Source organism: Gigantopelta aegis, chromosome 8 (genome assembly GCF_016097555.1).
Source record: "Gigantopelta aegis isolate Gae_Host chromosome 8, Gae_host_genome, whole genome shotgun sequence".
Lineage (NCBI taxonomy): Eukaryota > Metazoa > Mollusca > Gastropoda > Neomphalida > Peltospiridae > Gigantopelta > Gigantopelta aegis.
In genome coordinates, this window is record NC_054706.1 from 20,231,829 (window position 1) to 20,247,419 (window position 15,591).

Below are 15,591 nucleotides of genomic sequence, written 5' to 3' on the forward strand. Positions count from 1 at the left end.
AACGGGTATGACCACCTCTTTAATTGACCACTGCAGTGCATCGCAGGCGCATAGAATTGACTAAAGTGTTGATTTCTGCCTGTGGAATATTGTTCCATTCCTGAATGAGCGCTTGACAAAGTACGTTGACGTTAGCGGGTGGGTTGGGACGACGCCTCAATCGTCTGTCCAGACTATCCCAGATATGCTCGATGGGGTTGAGATCAGGACTTTTAGCGGGCCAGTCATCAATGAAATCAATGTTATTTGTCCTAAGAAAATCTACAGTGTCTCTAGCTGTATGAGAGGTGGCATTATCATGCTGAAAAATCGAGATGTTGGCGTTGTTATGGAACAGAGGAATAACGTGATGAGCGAGAATGTCATCACGGTAACGTTGAGCATTTAAATTGCCATCGGTGACGACTAGAGGTGAACGATAACCATGGGCAATGGCTGCCCAGACCATGACATAACCCCCCACCCCCGAAACGATCTCGTTCAAGAACACAACAGTCGGCATAGCGTTCATTTCTCCTACGGTAGACGCGCACCCTGCCATCACCACGTCGTAAAGAAAATCTGGATTCATCCGAAAAAAGAACTGTATTCCAGCGTCGCCGTATCCAACGAGTGCGTACACGTGCCCAATTAAGACGATTTAGACGATGACGTTACGTTAAAACATCCGACGTAAGGACGTCGTGCATGTAAACCGTTCTCCCGCAGACGATTACGAACAGTTTGCCCACTGATTCGGTTATTATGAAGCCCAGGTGTGTTAGCAGCAGTAGCAGTGGCAGTTTGGAATTGATTGCGCAAATGCGTGTTCATGATATAGCGGTCTTGACCACGCGTTGTCCGTTGTAACACGCTGACGTGGCAAGTCGTTGGTGCTTCCTGTCGTTCGAAATCTTAAGCGAAGATTTCGTATCGCTCGACTAGAACTCCCAGCATGCCTTGCAACATGCCTTGCAACTGTCTTCTGTCGACATGCCAGCATCAAGCATGCCAATCGCCCGTTCGCGTAAATTACCCGTGGTGCCATTCCTCCTACCCCCCACACTGAAAGTTTAAAAGGGTTTATTAAAATTTCCAGACGTCTTCGTGGCACGTGGCCCTATTAGAAGAGCTAGCGGACTTCTGGTTAAAACCGTTCCACTTGCGCAACATTACAGAATTATACCAGGAAGGTCGACCGTTTTTTACAAAATCGTAAACGCTGCTACATCGTATATTTTTAAGAATGTCTGTAGCACATCTTGGCATGCTGTTGGGCCATTTCTCGTTCCAGCCAGTGCACCACGACCGACATATCAAGGTAGTTGGATGGTGCATATGAAACACTTATTACTAATGAGGACCACATCAGTAGCAATGTAGCGGGTTTCCTCTTAAAGCGGAATCAACAAATGTTTTAACATAACGGTCTGTTTTTTAATGTGGTCTAATGGTGTAAGTTGTATAACTTGTGCCTAATCCATTTGTTCTTTAAAAAGCAAATGTTTCAATGGTGTCGTTCAAATAACTTTACACATGGTGATGGGTGGGTAACCTGAACCTAGTTTACTTATTTTTATTTTTTTGGTCCCAACTCTAGACGGCTGTATTTGGGTAGTTACCGTCTTGTATGAAATGGATTAAAATGTACAGGTATTACTTTATTCGGCGACGGCGTCCAGTTCACCTCCATTTCTCGAACAGTCTTGCATCGATGAAATTTGGTTTGTCAAATTTATGAATGTTCATATTAATACATCATGATTAAAAACGATTCCGATTCGCTTAATCAAAGTCGTGATATCAAGTTCAAGTTCTTTATATGAATGTTTGTGTTGCGGAACCGCCGTTCACCCAGAATAAACGGACGTCTTTGAAGCATTCCAAGGCCATAGCGGGAAACTTAAAAGAAAATCCCCTTTTTGATTTTAAGTATGAAACTCCCCGACATTGCTACAAAATGGTATTTTAGAGTTTGTATATTTCTAAAAAAAAGTAATGTCTTGCGCCTTCCATGCTTGTTCGTAAGAATTCATCTGCGCCCCCGCCCCCCCCCCCCCTAAAAAAAAAATATATATATAATTTTAAAAACCCTAGCTACGGCTCTGCATTCTGGTCGCAATACATTACTGCGCCCCCCCCCCCCCCCCCCTCCCCAATCTTGTACGCGTATGGCCGTAGTATGTGCTGTCCTGCCTTTGAGAAAGTACAAACGATCCATTATGCAAGCCCGTAGGAACGATATCTGGAGTGGGGGACAGAACCTCTAGTCGAGCCATATTTTAAACTTTATTTATGTAAAGTAGGTAAAATCAACCCGTACATTTCTGTCCTCGATCAAGTTCCTACGGGCCTGTTACTGCTAATGGAAAAATGTAGCTGAATTCTTCAGACTGTCAGGATTATCCAATATTTGATATTCAATAGGGAATGATTAATAAATCAATGTGCTCTAGTGGTGTTTAACTTTTAACTTTATTGATTTTCGTTGGTGGTAAAACGGTCAGATTTATTATGCTAGATGATGATGATTCGTTTATGGCTTCTCTTTAAAATGTGTGTGTGTGTGTGTGTGTGTGTGTGTGTGTGTGTGTGTCTGTGTGTCTGTCTGTGTGTCCTATTCTGCGTTTTGATGAAACGGGGCCCCGTTCCACGAAGCGATCTTAGCTCTCGGATAATCTTAACTACATAACTACCTGATGCACTAAGATGATCTTAGCGCTAAGATCGCTTCGTGGAATGGCCCCAGGCTCCGTATTCATCAACGTACTTAAGTCAATGTATGATACCTAAATACATACTTAAAGTACATAGATAAGTATCATACTTTTGCTTAAGTATGTTTATGAATATGGAGCCTGGACACTACATTTTGACAAAACCGTACACCACATGTATTAAAACTGTCAGGACAAAACCGTGAACCGCGATCCCTAATAACATGTTTTACAACTTTTATTGCATCAAATTCAAAAGTTAAGTTTGTTTTGTTTAACGACACCACTAGAGCACATTGATTAATTAATCATCGGCTATTGGATGTAAAGGGTTGTTTTGTTTTACGACACCACTAGAGCACATCGATTAATTAATCATCGTCTGTTGGATATGAAACATTTGGTAATTGTGTCTCGTACTCGTCAGAGGAAACCCGCTACATTTTTTTTTCTCTAATACAGAAAGGGATCTTTTATATGCACTTTCCCACAGACAGAAAAGCACATACCACGGTCTTTGTCCAGTTGTGGTGCATTGGTTGTAACGAGAAAAAAGGACCCAATCAGCTGAATGGATCCACTGAGGTGGTTCGATCCTGCCACGTAAGCAACTTAAGCGATCACTCAGCCGACTGAGCTAAATCCCGCCTCGACATCAAATTAAATAATGTCACTGCGACAAGTATTGTTGTGTATTTTGTAAAGATTTTCTAAAGATTACACTATAATCAAAAAAAGAAGTAATTTGTCCACAAAATATCACAAAGTCGAAAGTTATACCGATAACTAGTAAACATTGAATAAACATTATATGATTTATGTTTAAAAATAAAAAAAAAATTCATTTTTTTTTTTTTTTGGACCAAAATTTTGACACATTTATTTCAGTTCATCTAAAGCCGGAAACATCTTAAACTATACAGGTAAAAAGGTAAAATCGGGTAAACTTGTACCACTAGTCTGATGGTGACATCCATTCTATCAATAGCGGAAATGTGACCAAACATTTTGAGCCGTTGTGGAATTGTTAACAGTGAGTTAGCAATATTTCTTATGATTTTTTTCCTGTACGAAAGAAGAGAAGGGGTTGGCCCCGAATTCCTCCCCTGTACACGCGCCTGTTATGTCTGATCCAATTTATACTTTATTATGTGCCAATAGGTCTTACCTCCTTCCCTCCCCTTCCCACCTGGAAACATTCCCGAAGATACCCATTATAATGTTATAATATTTGTAATTAAACAAGTACATATAAATATATATGTTTCCACTGAAACCACCTTAAAGTTTTAAATTACATACAAATATTTAAAATATTCGACGTTTTGTTAGTCAAAAAACCAACATCCTCAGGAGAATAAACAAAGTGCTGGGCATACAACCAGTAAGGTATAAAATAGAGAATGTCAGCTTGGAAGTTAAAAACACAAAGCTAGGTAACAAGGCAGGAGCTAACCAATAGCATAACAATTAAATTAAAGAACAAAGGAGTATAAAAAGTCTTAGTAGTTAAAGCCAGTATGTCCTGGACAGAGAGATCCGGCCAAGGCCGGTCCCTGTGCCCAGTATAGGCGTGCGCTACAACAGCTTGCTCTGAATGTGCACGTAAAGTCCTTTTTAGCCTTAAAGCCAGTAGGGCTGTACTCGTTGAGGCCATTGGGGTGAACAGTATTCAATTTATGTATCCAAATGGATTCTGCAAGGTCTAACTTAGCTTGGTCTCTGTTAACTTTCTGTAAAAGAACACGACTGTAATCATGGTGTTGTATTGTAATTAGGAGAGGGCCTCGTAAGTTGAATAACTTGTGCCCAATCCTTTTGTATAATATGTAATAAAATATGTTTCAAACAAAACCCATTATAAAAATGACTACAAAATAAATGTTCATTTCTGGCTAAGTTGACAGCATGATTAAAACATTAAATCCATTATTTTCTACCCAAGCAAGAAGGACTTCCGAACTGATTCACGATGAGAACAGACGTGTCGCCTTGTACTCTCGAGTTGCCCCCACTCTTATGGAGTATCGCGTCTCGTACACTGGGTCACGGACTTCCGTGACTTTGGTGTACGGTGACGCGATCGTACCGACGAAGAAGAGGAGATGGAGGAAGAGGAAAAGCGCGCCAGGAACGGCACGGGGGGAGGGGGGGGGGGACCAAAGCTGGCGGCTCAACCGCCAGCGGCGGTCCCTTCTGCGACGCCGCCCCCAGCCCAGCCTGAGTTGACGAGTCCAGCCCTGCGGGAACCGTCGACCACCGAGAGGGACCGACTCAACACCGCGGTGTGTGAGACACCCCACGACGACCCTCCATCGCCGACCGTCACGTGGCCCAGGCAGAACTGGCCGGTATCGCCGGTACAGCCAGTCGCCACGCCACAGGCCCGATCAACCGCCGTTGGCAAGAGGAAGGCAACATCACCGACCAACCAGCCAGCCAAGACCGAGAGACCAACGCCGGTAGTCGCCCCCCCCCCCCCCCCCCCCCCCCCCCCCCCCCCCCCCCCCCGAAGAGTCCGAGTGGACCGTCGCAGTGAGCGGATTGAATAAACACCTTCATCAGTATATGCAGGGGGACACGACAGACCCGACCAAGCTCCGTGGCAGTTACCTCAACGCGGACTGGAGACCCCTGGAAGACGGCAGCGAGTACGAACTTCACAGCAAGATGTTCGGTACTCACCACACCGTAGCCGTGACGCACCGGAGGGAGCAGACCTATAGACAGGCCATACTTTCGAACAAGTTGGACAACCGGAATCTACATAAGATGATCCGAGCGGTCTGCGGCCCCGACTACGGTACGGTAGTCAGTACCCTGTTACGACGCCAACATCTGCTGCCGAACCTCCGGGACACGCCAGCCTCGCCGACGTAACAACCTAACGGCCTTAACGAGGCCACTCACGTGGACGTATAGATCGGACTTTAAAAACTTTTAGACCTTCGTTCAAAAATTCATGTCGAAATTACTTCTTTTTTTAAAAATATTATTAAATAGTCCGATCCTGTCTTCTTTCTCTTATTTATTTTTGGACTGTCCTTCCAAAATTCTCCAAATTATATAAATATTCGACCAAGCAGTCAATTCTTTTTATTTTTGGCTTGTAACTTTTTTCTTTCTGATTTTAATCCTACTAATTTCTTTTACTACTTGCCTATTTTCAAAATTCTGTCCATTTCACACACACACACACACCCCACCCCCCATCCAAAATCAGGCGTGTTATCTATCTAATTTCATTTTGACTGCCCAATCTAATCTAGCGACCAAATTTAATGAGTAGAATTTTCTTTATTAATTATATTAATTTGGTCGCATCAAAATTTTAAAGGCCCACTATTTAATTTTTGGATGTAAATTTCAAAATTGTCCCCTTGATTTTGTTCTGTCCCGGAGCAAGTCACTGGCTATCCAGAGACAGGCCCCGGGACGGACATGCTCGAAACTCTAGTGGTATATGAGCATGTTAAAATTATTCGCACTCGCACCCAAGCAAGAATAGTACGTGAGTGATCACGTGACCATTTTTCCTATAAAATAAGACGAAAATCAAAATTTACCCCAAACAAAACACAACTCAACACTCTGTAGGCCAGTGCAGGCGGTCGCTCCTCTCCCCTCCCCCTACCTTTCCTGTCATGGACGACAGGCGTGCGCTACAACAGCTTGTTCTGAATGTGCACGTAAAACCCTATGACATGACATGATGCGCTATCATTGTCTTGCCTGCGGAGTGTTGAGTTGTGTTTTGTTTGGGGTAAATTTTGATTTTGATTTTGATTTTTTTTTCTTTGCTGTCAGTTTTTGTCTTGCATTATCAAAGTAAAAAGGCGAGATATGAACATAACTTTTCGGACGGCGAAGGCGTCAATTTTCGCGTTAAAAGATTACGTTACGGTTTCGCGATTAAATGGGTTTACCCCATGAAGTCCTAGGTCAATAAAACGTGGTTTATAGTTGAACGTTTGGATGTTCATCGGGGTGCACTGGAAAAGTATTATGGTGGGTGAGATCTTTTATAATTCCGCGTATTTTTTGTTCGGTATCTTGCCTGCCCCTTGAAATAATTAAAATCTTAAATATACATGGAATATAAATATTGATGAAGTTTATGGGCAACAACCACCCCCCCCCTCCTGCCCCCCCCCCCCCCCAATAGGACGGGCGTGGTTGAGTAGTAATATACTTACACGCCCACACAAGGGATTTAAATTTTAGTTTTGGTGGGGGTTTTTGGTTTTTTGGGGGGAGCGTTTTAAAAGATGTAAACGATTTGGAATACTACATTCTGTGTATTGGATGCAATCAGTCTTTCGCTCGGATGTTTTAGCGGGGAGGGTGGTGGGGTGTCGTGACTTTAAGATTATAGTGGTTTTTACCCAGAAAATGTATTGGGTGGGGGGGGTGGGGGGACAATTTGAGCAGGAAGGGTTTTCGACCTCCAATATCCTTCCCTACACACGCGTCTGCTGTGATCTAAAATTTGTTTTATTTAACGGCGCCACTAGAGCACATTGCTTTTTTATCTTATCATCGGCTATTGGACGTCAAACATATGGTCATTCTAACACTGTTTTTATCTTATCATCGGCTATTGGACGTCAGACATATGGTCATTCTGAAACTGTTTTTATCTTATCATCGGCTATTGGACGTCAGACATATGGTCATTCTGATACTGTTTGTTAGAGGAAACCCGCTGCCGTCACATAGGCTACTCTTTTACGACAGGCAGCAAGGGATCTTTTATTTGCGCTTCCCACAGGCAGGATAGCACAAACCATGGCCTTTGTTGAACCAGTTATGGATCACTGGTCGGTGCAGGATCACTGGTCGGTGCAAGTGGTTTACACCTACCTATTGAGCCTTGCGGAGCACTCACTCAGGGTTTGGAGTCGGTATCTGGATTAAAAATCCCATGCCTCGACTGGGATCCGAACCCAGTACCTATCAGCCTGTAGACCGATGGCCTAACCACGACGCCATCGAGGCCGGTCTGTTGTGATCTATTCCATATTAAATTTGTATCGTTTCTAAAGTTGTAAATGTTAAATGGAACTTTTATCTTAGTTGCAGGCCACTGACCCGCCATGAAGCTGAATCTGTTGCTGACAATGTCCGTGTGTCTGTACCACCTGTTAGACGCCCATGGTGAAACGTCGGACATGCGCCTGAAGGATGGAATGATCAAACTGTGTCGAGGCGTCGAAGTATTGGACGCGATGGAGGTAAGCTAGTCACTGTTGTCTTTTTATAGAATTAAACAAATGAAAGGTTAATCTACTATTACTAACCCTAAACCTAACTTAAGCCTGAATGAGCTGAATGTTGGAACAATCGGAAGTCTTGCCAAAACGTGCATAGTAGTAGAACGGAGGTCTATAATGTACACTGGAGGTGGCAAATATCCATATAATTGGTGTGAAATGCCAACTTTGTTTTTTTGTTGTTGGTTTTTTTGTGGGTTTTTTTTTATGGGGGTGGGGCACCAGACATGTATGTAAAATCGACTCTCACAACTGTTCCTCTGTGCATGCACCTAGTATGTCATTGCAGATGTACAAAATCCACTGTTAATTTATGGAATGCCCTTGCCAGCCCAGACTAATTTTGTGAAAGCTTGATCGCGACACTTGGTGGTGGGGGTCAAGGCAACTTTGTTGGACCTAGAATTTAACTGAATGCGGAAATGAGGATGTTTGAAAAATGGTGCATGAATAGCGTGATGACCACATTAATGCTAATACAAGGGAGGATCCAGACGTTGCTTTTAATTAGGAAGTGAATTGATAATCAAACATCATATTGTGTAAATTATGCTAGTGAATATAAAAATGTATTTCGTTGAAGCAAGTGTCTTTGAGTGATGGTTTTTTTAAACGAAGATGTCTTAGTCATTGCAGCGGACTAGGACAAGATCCTCGCCCCCCACCTGTCCGTTTTTAAACAATTTATTACAATTCATTGGTGCCATTTCAGTGAGTAGACCCACATGCACAATGCTTGTAAAGGGCATTGTATTAAAGCGCTTTTTTTGTGTTTCAAGTGGCAATGGCCACATGCTCTTTGTCAGATGACCGTAGTTTTCAAATGTTAAATGTGGTAATAGAGTGGGGTTTCTTTAGTTTCCAGTGCCGAAGACTACAGATTCTGTTCCATTTGAAGATACTGACGCCCCCGGCATGGAGCCTTCCCCATATACTACGGACAATCCTGGCCCATCGATTACTCCACAAGAACCCACCCCGCAAACTACACCTAATCCCATTAAACGAGGTTTAGATGTGGATAAAAATGAAGCCATTCGTATCTTAGATTCAGGTTTGATGGACATTCTTCTGGATACTTGCTTAAATGAAAACTTCGAGGAGGAAAATGGAGGGCCAGTTGGCATGAGTAGCGACCCTATGAGTATGAATGGTGAACAGGAGGGAGTTGGTAGAGGCAACGTTCCCATGAGTAAGAATGGTGGACAGGAGGGAGTTGGTAGAGGCAACGTTCCCATGAGTAAGAATGGTGGACAGGAGGGAGTTGGTAGAGGCAACGTTCCCATGAGTAAGATGGTGGACAGGAGGGAGTTGGTAGAGCAAACGTTCCCATGAGTAAGAATGGTGGACAGGAGGGAGTTGGTAGAGGCAACGGCCCCATGAGTAAGAATGGTGGACAGGAGGGAGTTGGTAGAGGCAACGTTCCCATGAGTAAGAATGGTGGACAGGAGGGAGTTGGTAGAGCAAACGTTCCCATGAGTAAGAATGGTGGACAGGAGGGAGTTGGTAGAGGCAACGTTCCCATGAGTAAGAATGGTGGACAGGAGGGAGTTGGTAGAGGCAACGTTCCCATGAGTAAGATGGTGGACAGGAGGGAGTTGGTAGAGCAAACGTTCCCATGAGTAAGAATGGTGGACAGGAGGGAGTTGGTAGAGGCAACGTTCCCATGAGTAAGAATGGTGGACAGGAGGGAGTTGGTAGAGGCAACGTTCCCATGAGTAAGATGGTGGACAGGAGGGAGTTGGTAGAGGCAACGGCCCCATGAGTAAGAATGGTGGACAGGAGGGAGTTGGTAGAGGCAACGGCCCCATGGGTATGAATGGCGGACAGGAGGGAATTGGTAGAGGCAACGTTCCCATGAGTAAGAATGGTGGACAGGAGGGAGTTGGTAGAGGCAACGGCCCCATGGGTATGAATGGCGGACAGGAGGGAGTTGGTAGAGGCAACGGCCCCATGAGTAAGAATGGTGGACAGGAGGGAGTTGGTAGAGGCAACGGCCCCATGGGTATGAATGGCGGACAGGAGGGAGTTGGTAGAGGCAACGGCCCCATGGGTATGAATGGTGGACAGGAGGGAGTTGATAGAGGCAACGGCCTCATGGGTATGAATGGTGGACAGGAGGGAGTTGGTAGAGGCAACGGTTCTATGAGTAAGAATGGTGGACAGGAGGGATTTGGTAGACCTATGCGTAGAGGCCCCTTAAGGAAGAATGGTGGACAGGATAAAGTTGGTAGATTCATGGGTAGAGGCCACGGCCCCCTGGACATGGGTAGAGGACCCATGAGTAAGAACGGTGGACCGAAGGGAGTTCTTGGTAGACGCATGGGCAGAGGTGTTAGATGTATGAGGTCCTGAATCTGTGAGCATGGGCGGCAGCTCTGTGGGTCTCGTATCGAAAGTCTTTGGTACTACAGTGGGCGTACCCAGTCGGTCGGGTGGAATTCCAGATGTCCAGAAACTCGACAAAATGAGACGCTACATAGTCTCTAGCACCATGAGGCTATGCAGTATTGGCCAACACCGAGAAACGCAACAAGAACGTGAACATGTAAGTATTATTGTATAACGTTATTACATTGCATTTTTTTTTTTTTTAAATTAGGGTGTGGTACATGTATGCGCAATGTCATAAGAAATTGCTTGGATTGGCCATCGGTGGTTCGATAAACGTTTTCTCTAGAACATTGTGAATAAAACCAAGCCATGTAAAGTGGGGTATTGGCATGGTTGATGCAAGCAATTCAAAATAGCAAGGATATTTTGAGAGAAATCTCACTAACGAGGGTAATACCATGGCACTTGAATGGGGGAAATTACAAATGTGTTATATTTTCAGATTGTAGCAAATTTTAAGTGGTTGTTGTATTTGCCTTTTTCAATAATGACTACACTAGAATTTTAGAATTACTAAATTATGGCAACTTGGGTTAAATAGATTAATCGGCTGTGATCTATTACCAATGTTTTATATATCGTATCCACGATGAACGGTAGGTGTGGAAGTATTCTGCTGAACACTAAAACATGAAAAGTGTTTTGGTTTGTAATTAGAATGGGTCTTATTGATGGAAATGCTTCATTGTTAAACCTGACTTCTAAAATAGTGTTAATCCATAAACAATTTAACGTTATAGCATTTTATTGACAATTTCTTTGGCATTTATAATCCATGCAAACCTTCCTGTAAAATGGTTTATGTAAATGACGTTTTAGCATGTGAAAAATGACCGAGAGACACAGCCACCATTGTTTGATCTACTGAGCGAAGCGTGCACCTTCTTGGACAACTGGAAACGGAATCATCATAACACGGCTTATCCTGATATTGTGACCACTCCATTTGCACCTGAAACGACGGAATTGCTTTTTCCCACCCTACCTCCTAACGATGGCAAGAAGAAAATGTGCTTATGTGTCTGATCCCGATAAAAGGACTTTGGCTTTAAAATGCCTTGTGTGGACAAGTTGATGTGTGGTTATCTAGATATCGTGATGATTTTTTTTTCAATTGATTAGAAGTATCTTAATTTGGTTTCATGCTTATATGAGTCCTTTGTAAATGGGGCGGGACGTAGCCCAGTGGTAAAGCATTCGCTTGATGCGCAGTCGGTCTGGGGCCCATTGGGCGATTTCACGCTCCAGCCAGTGCACCACGACTGGTATCAAAGGCCGTGGTATGTGTTATCCTGCCTGTGGGATGGTACATAAGATCCCTTGCTGCTAATCGAAAAGAGTAGCCCATGAAGTGGCGACAGCGGGTTTCCTACCTCAATATCCGTGGGTTTTTTTTTTAACCATGTCAGACGCTATAATATTATAACCGTAAATAAAATGTGTTAGAGTGTCGTTAAATGAAACATTTCCTTCGTTTGTAAATGACAAGTTAAATGGGGAACTGAAGCAGAATGCACTACACCTGAGTTTTCAGCAGTTGCTTACAAGATCGGAAATCGTGCTGTTCAGGTTGATAAAACACATTTGCTTCTTTTGTTTTGTTTTGTTTTTGCTTTTTTGCTTTTTTGTTTTTGCTTTTTTTTTTGCTTTTTTTTTTTAATTAAAAACAAATGCTGTAACAATGGATAAATATGCAAATTCCATATGTCAAATCGATTTCCGTACGTAATGTGCAGGGCCTGAGGTGTTATTTGTATCGGTGCATAACATCCCATATACACAACTGAGCATTATTTTATTTTTTCAGATATGGTAACGACAATGGTAATTTTTTGTAAAACGGTCTCCAGAAATGATGAGGTATGCATTTAAAATTATTTTAAGGCGCAAATTAACCATTTTTAACTTGCAGTTTTCAAAATTATAGCCAGCGTGGTGCGATATTCCTTTGGCAATTGTCTGTGAAACTATACAGTAAAGTTTATTAAATTGCACACAATAGCATTTGGTAATGGGCAGGGGTTAAAACTGGGGATGGTGTGTGATTGTAAACTTTGAAGAAAAAATTAATTTGGGCATTTCTCGTGCCAGCCAGTGCTCCACAACGTGTAACAAAGGCCGGGGTATGTACTATTCCGTTGGTGCATATTAAAGATCCTTTGCTGCTAATCGAAAAAGAGTAGCCCATGAAGTAGCGACGGCGGGTTTCTCTATGGTTTAACCATGTCGGACGCCATATAACCGTAAATAAAATGTTTTGAGTGGTCGTTAAATAATAATCTTCCTGATTGGGTAGGAGTTTTCAACGCCTTACAACTAGTACATCAATGCTTAAGATGTATTGTAAGGTCTATGGAAAGTGCATTTAAGATGCTTGGTTTATTGGTAGTGGTTACGTCATCTGAAATAAGGCTAGCAGGTACTGGGTTCGTATCTCGGTAGCCGCTGCCGTGACTGGATGGGCAACTATACTGATTTCTCCAACCACTGTCCTGACACGGACCAGATGGTAGCAGCGAAGTAAATCATAACATACTGTCCACTATATTAACATAAATTAATAAAAAATAGAAAAAGAAAATTTTCCCAGGTGAATCACACATGTAGTGATGATGGCCAGTCCTTGTTTTGTGCAGCAAGTATGTCTGAACTGGGTGATGTCAACCTAAATCTGGAAATAATCTCTTATTTTTGGAGGCACCCCCCATTTTGCTATTTCACGGCTGCTAGGAAGTCTCTCCACCCCGACCATGTATTCATACTCGGTATGTACAAATCACTCATGGAAAGTGAAATCTCATTCAACACAACTGTGCACCATAAATGCAGGTGCAATTCCTGTCAAAGATCCAATTTCTTACCTATTTTCAAACTCATAAGTTATTTTATTCAAATAGGGGGTGCATTTTAAAAGCACTATCTTCGTTGGTTAATCTACTTCTCTGCAACCAGATAAATGTAGTTGGTAGTACTGAACCAAATAACTTCCGGCTGGGTCAAAGTTGGAGGTGCACCGGACTTTTGATAGAGAAGTGAACGCCACAAGTCCTGTGATTGGGTGATACATGTGAGCGTGTTGGATGTTAAAAAAAAAGTTCCATCTGTTTTCTGATTTTATTTCATCTAGTACCACTGTGTCAAGTAGCCTTGTTCTTGAAACATGTATTGGGTACCTGATAAAATAAAATAAAGTACTCTAATTTTGTGCGGAACTAGGGTAGTCGTAGACGCTACCAGTTATCTCAGAAATTAGCAGCTTGACCCCCAATTTTTTCTGATTCACTTTAAGGGTGAGGGGTGGTAGTATTTATATCCGTGGCGTTTGTCGATTGATACGCTGTAGGTAGGAGTTTCAGCCACATATGTTACTACTGTCGTCTATGGGACTTGATTCGGTAGTATACATCCAGCTGAGGTGTGCCGAGTGCGGTGTGCTTTAATCTTAATTTGGCTACGAATGAATTGGTGGTAGACTATGGTGGCAACTTTTACCCCTTTCTATTGACATTTATTGAAACTGATGCTGCTAAATTGAGTTTTAAAATTTTAGGTGTATTTGTAAAATATTTCCCTCGTTTCAGTACCCCATTTTTGAAAAACTTAAAAATCTTCTTCCACCGGAGAATTCTGAGATGGTAACGAGCATCGAGAAAGGACTAACATCATTGTGTGACAAACTTATGGAGGTCGTGAAACATTAAGGTTAGTATTGCCATACCGTGATACGGTTAGTACATTGGCAATTTTTCAAACGCCAGTGTTAACCAGTAATTATACTTTGTGTACAGTGTCGGGCAGAGAAACATTTGATTTGAAAACTAATTTTATTGCACGATGGATACACATGGATTGGCCATAATTAACTAGTCCCTCTCCTAAAGACAACATTTGAGGCGCATGAGGGTTTCATAGCTAAACGGCTGATGTTTTTGTATATTTTGCATATCCATTGGTGAACACCATTTGTAACTTGTAAATTAATTTTTTTTTAAAACAAATTAACACTGTTCCTATGCGATTAACATCGTGATGGTCATAAGATTAGATGAGAAAAAACATAATCGAAATGCTGCCATACCTCGATTGCACAATGATGCATACTAATGCAAGTGCAATGGTAAAAAGATCGCTTGCAATGTGTATTTTGCTGGAGCTAAAAAGCTACAATGGTGGATAAAAGCACTAGACAGGGTGTTTGTAATTTTGATTGAATAAACGTGATGTGCAGTAACGTAATGATGCCATACTAACATTAATGTAGGCACCATGACATTGTCATTGATCTGCGGGGGAGGGGGGACCAATGTGGGCAATGGCGTATGCTGCTTTTTGAAATTTTAATTTGTAATTTCTACCTTTTTGAAATAGCACAATCAATTATTGTAAAATACCTGATCATAACTATTTTATTTTGCAGGCGGATTAAGACTGATGAAGGAATTGATAATGTGATTAGCCGGAGATTCTAGAAATCTAAGACAGAATGTATTGTGAAATAAAAGGCAAAAGAATGTAACAATGATTTGTTTTGTATTAAAAAATATTGGCATTTGGTCATTGACAAAAAGATGGCATCAACAATTGGCAAACTACAAAATTGTTCAATTTGTAGAATGCTCTGCAAGTTCTGAAACAGTATACCCACTAGCCCATAGTATGGGGCGAAATGAGAAAGATGTGGGGGTGAGTGGGAGAAGACTCTGGCTATTCGAAGGTTAAGCGCTGGCCCATTAAACTATCATCAATTGGGTGTAAATGCAGGTGGTCATCTGATGGGGATTAGAAGGGTCTGCTTGTTGGCTCCAACCTTGGAACGGTTTTAGCCTTAAAAATATTTTATGACATGCATATTTCGGTAAACTTAATATCATTGGGATTGCAACACAAATATACTGTCTGCATCTTGGCGTAGCATTGGATTACTAAAATCTTTTTTAAAATTGCTATATAAACCAAACCTTCACAAAATATTCATGGATTGTTACTTTTGATGTCCTTGCCCTTGGTGGCTTAATTATTATATCCAAGATATTTTAAGAGTTCCAGCATATTATAATTTAGGGCTAATGATGTGAACCAGATCTCGTCTTGAACGGCCAATTTCAAAGTACCGTGGTCTTCTGGTGGAATAAGCTGAACTTTTACGAAGGGCATTGATCCACAAAGACTTGCCTTCCCAACTTTGGTTCACGAAAAATGGTTGTGTGAGATATATTTTAGATCTTGGC

General features: G+C 42.2%; 1 long non-coding RNA gene across 1 annotated transcript; it reads left to right on the plus strand.

Annotated features, from left to right (window-relative positions):
• Positions 1–11,821: 11,821 nt before the first annotated feature.
• Positions 11,822–14,879, plus strand: LOC121378349. Its single transcript, XR_005958713.1, has 3 exons — positions 11,822–12,223; positions 13,945–14,065; positions 14,781–14,879. It is a non-coding gene; the product is annotated as an uncharacterized LOC121378349 (long non-coding RNA).
• The last annotated feature ends 712 nt before the right edge of the window (positions 14,880–15,591 follow it).